This window comes from Fukomys damarensis, unplaced genomic scaffold (genome assembly GCF_012274545.1).
Source record: "Fukomys damarensis isolate Sample0158 unplaced genomic scaffold, DMR_v1.0_HiC HiC_scaffold_19, whole genome shotgun sequence".
Classification (NCBI taxonomy): Eukaryota; Metazoa; Chordata; class Mammalia; order Rodentia; family Bathyergidae; genus Fukomys; species Fukomys damarensis.
The window spans coordinates 48926335-48930375 of NW_022900931.1; the positions used below are offsets into that span (position 1 = coordinate 48926335).

At 46.9% G+C, this 4041-nt stretch overlaps 1 non-coding gene across 1 annotated transcript; it reads left to right on the forward strand.

Annotated features, from left to right (window-relative positions):
• The first annotated feature begins 3700 nt into the window (after nt 1–3700).
• Trnar-ucu lies at nt 3701–3774 on the forward strand. The gene has a single exon. It is a non-coding gene; the product is annotated as a tRNA-Arg (tRNA).
• The last annotated feature ends 267 nt before the right edge of the window (nt 3775–4041 follow it).

Consider the following 4041-nt stretch of genomic DNA (forward strand, 5'->3'; position numbering starts at 1 on the left):
ACCTGGATTGTTTTACTTCCTCCTTCTCAGAGGATAGGAAAAGGGATAGGGAAGGAGCAAACAATCTGTATCCAGCCTCAAGTATTAAAGAAGGAGGGAAATAGGCTTTGGGAACATAAATGCTTCATTGTGATGGGTACTGACATGCACAGGAGGACTAGACAAATGAGTCTGAGACACGGGACAGGATTCCATGGGTGGCAGTATCTGGAAAGGAAGGGCGTTTGTGTCATAGGTGTCTGTTTTACTCTTCTTTCAAGAGTAAGGGGTTATGTTTACAGGGCAGGCCTAACACCATGGGCCTGACATGGCAAAGTATAGTACCATTTTCACCCTTCTGAGGAGGTGCTTGCAGGAGTAATGAGGAAGGGTAACTTCTAGGGGTGCTGCAGTAAGAGGGAGCTCACAGTAGGTGGGTCACAGAAACATGCTGTAAGGAAACCACTTCTAGAGGATGTATGTGCCTATACCGGATATGAATTGATATGGTTTGGGGGTTTTGTAGGGACTGGGAGATGAAAGTATAGTGTCTTAAGAGCTGTGCTGCCCAAATAACCGTGTCACTGTCTCATTCCGGTACTCTCCCTTAGGAATTAAAGTATGGACAACCTAGTATTGGTACCCTCATGAAAGCTGAGAGGCCACTGTAGAATGTAGGAATTAATTTTGTTTGTTTTGGACCAAAGGGGGAAATGTTTTCTGGCATTTATCATGTGTATCCCAGCAACACTTTATGAATGAAATAATGTATGAGCAGCTCCAGCTTGTCTGTAGGGTCACAGAATGGTATTCAGTTAGAGGCATGAGCAATGTTTGAGTCACAGATCTTTGGAGAATTGAATCAGTGAACATTTTTTGGAAGGGAAATGCACTTAATCCTCTAAAGGGTTTACATAAACAGGAATGACATATACCTAGTTTAAAAGAAGAAAAAGATGTACTGTCTTCAACTACTTGGACTGGCTTAACCTCATCTTTCCTGCCCTTTTAAAGTTATAGCTTAATTTGTTTCTCTCCTTATTTTAAAATTGAAAACCTAGTTATGAGATATTATTCACACTGTCAAGAAGCTTGTTTGATTTATGCATGCTGAGGCAAAATAAGAGATGTCAGAGAGATCAAGTCCAGAGTATTTTTGTTGATGCAGCTTGTAAGTATAAGGAGTTCTGAAAAGATTTGTTGGCAGCAGATATTTTTTGGTCTAATGGAGAGGTTTGTATGGGGTCATGAGAGGAAATTGAAGGAAGGTCATTCAAAGAGAAAGGAGTGATCCAGGAGATATGGTTGAGGATTATAACTTGTGGACTCGAGGAAGAAGGGGACAAGCACTTTGCCCCATAAAATCTCAGCTAGTCTTTATCAATAGCATGTATTACTGCCTCATACTTATACTGAGGAAATAGAAGATCAGAGAAGTTAACCATTTTCCTCAGTCTCCAGGCCCCCAAGCCAGAGAGCTTGCTATTGATGCTGAATCTTTGTGCTTTTAAAGTTGTGGTCTTTGTTTAGACTTGAACACCTTATTTGGTGAACAAGATGGAGTCTTTCTTTTTTCCCTTACATCTTTCCAAGTCATTTCGCGTTAGAATTTACCTACAGGATCTTAGAGGGCGAGGCCAGGCCGTCGTTTATTCTTTTCTGTGATGTCTCCAGCACCCACTGAGAACACTACAGACCGTGAATGAAGCTGCTGGAAGGAGTTGGAGAGCCGGGCCTCTGCCTTCAGCTTGTGGAGAGCATGATCGAAGAGGCACAAAGCTTTGGGCACAGCTGAGGGACTGAAAGATTTCTTGGGAATAGGACAGTCTCTTTGTGAAGAGCAGAGATTGTGGGCTTTGTGTGTGTGTGCGCGCGTGTAAACCCACACAGCCTGGCGAGAAGCACCCTGAGAGCCTAGCATTGCCTGTCCTTTGCATCAGAGTGGCTCCTTCATGGCCTTTGGAGTTGCTCTGTCCTTCACAGAGATACTGGCCTTGGACCAGCTTTTTGTCAGTAGCCATGCAGAGCAGCACAGCCTCTGGCTGGTGGTCAGTGCTGTGTTTCAAGTCTAAAATTGTGCAGGGCAATGAGTTCCGAAAGACCTACTCCCTGCCTCCTTCTTTTAGGTTTATAATACACACTGGCCTCACTCCTCTGAGCTCTGGGGCAGGAAAGCTTGGTTGGAGGAGGCACTTTTCTCCTGGTGGTAGTCCCCTGCTTGCACTTCAGTGAATCACCTTGGCCATGTTCCTTTCACGTCTCATGCTGGGGCTATTGGAATAGGTAGGGAAGTGTACTGTACTGCTATAGTCTTGGAGTTAGAAGCTCCCTTGAAGTCACTTGCCCATCACCTGGTCTCATGGGTGGGACTGCCTTGGGTTGTTCTGGAATCTTCTGGCAGTGTGCAGAGCTGTGGGCTCTGGAAATAAGACTGCAGCTGGGAGGAAGGGAGGCCGAGCCGGCTCTCTGCTTATTGTAACCTGAGTGGGAGTGGGGCAGTAAACACTGAACCGAGTCTTTAAATCAGTATATTGTCAATGGGAGCATAGAGGTCAGTTATCCCAGTGTGTCTGAGAACCTAATAGAAGAAAATGAGCCCAAGGTGAGGTAAAAAGGACTGGTGTTAGACATGCAGAAGAACTGGCCCAGCAGCGATTTTGGAATTGTCTTCTCCGGGAGACTTTTAAAACTAGGAGACATTTTCTTGGATCTGAGCTGGTTGTGGAGGTCTTTATATATGGTTTTGGGGGGAGGGTTAATTTAATTGTATTAGGGCACCTCTATCAAACCCAGAGAGCTGAGAAGTCCTCCTGCTCTGAACTAGTTAGTCCTGGAAGGAAAGAATGGCAGGGACTTGGGGCTGGGGGAGGTGGGGAAAGTAACCCAGGTATTGGGGGGTGCTGTGTGAGGGCCACTTGTATTTCACCAGAGAGCCACTACCTCGCTCCCTCTCTGTATTTCCTCTACACACACACACACACAAACACAAACACACACACACACACACACACACACACACACACACCCTTCTCTCTCTCTACACTGTTCTGGGTCCACTCCTGTCCCTAATTCTAACACGGATGGTGAAGGAGCATCCATCGAGAGTCTGGGTTTGTCTTTCCTGAGTTTGACAGACAACGATTTCTAAAACCGAGTGACACGTCTCCTGGAGCCGAGCTTGCTGGCTGCTCTCTGCTTCTTTGCCGCTGTTCAGTGCTTCCTTGCGGAAGCAGCTCCTTTGTCCCTGAGATCCAGGGTTTTTTCTGAATCCCTCAGCTTTGCCCAGCCCCTGTCTGAGAATAGCCGGCCTGGGATGGAACCACACACAGTGAGGGAGTAGGGGTGAAGAGGGAGACGGTTTCTGCATGTCTGCCAGGCTGGGTGTGCTCTGTTTCATTTGCATGAGAATAGAGAGACTTTCCCCGTACCCTCCCTTAAGGATGGAGAGGAAAGAAAAGGCCAGGCTGTGTCTCTGTCTTTCTCCCTTTGGGATTCTGGGGCTGGGAAAATGACCACTGTCACATTCCTCCCATCCTCTGAAAATCCTAGGACCTGCAGTATTGAGCAAAGCTTTGAAGGAGCCGGCTGGTGGATCTCCACTCCGGATTTTCCAGCTGTCCCTGTCCCCCCACCGCTCAGAGAGCAGGATGCTGAGATGGTTCGGTGATGCAGAAGGTATGTGCTTTTTCAGTTCTGGTGCTGATGCTGTGTGTGTGGTGAGGTCTCTGTGGCGCAATGGACGAGCGCGCTGGACTTCTAATCCAGAGGTTCCGGGTTCGAGTCCCGGCAGAGATGGTCACCTGGCAGGTGCCTCTTTTATTTTGAATGTTGTCTTGCTAGGTTGACAGTGATATGTATTCCTCCCTGGAGGCTCTGCGTAGAAAAAGAGAAGCGATTTCCTCCTCGGGAATCCTCCACCTCATCTTCTTTTCCTTTCCCTCTGACTTTGTCTGTCTCTGCTTTTCCTTTCTGATTTTCATTGTCTAGGGGAGGTTCAGATGTCTGCTGCACCTCTCTGCTTAGCCTTTGAATCCTTTGCTTTTTAGTGAATAATTCTTCATA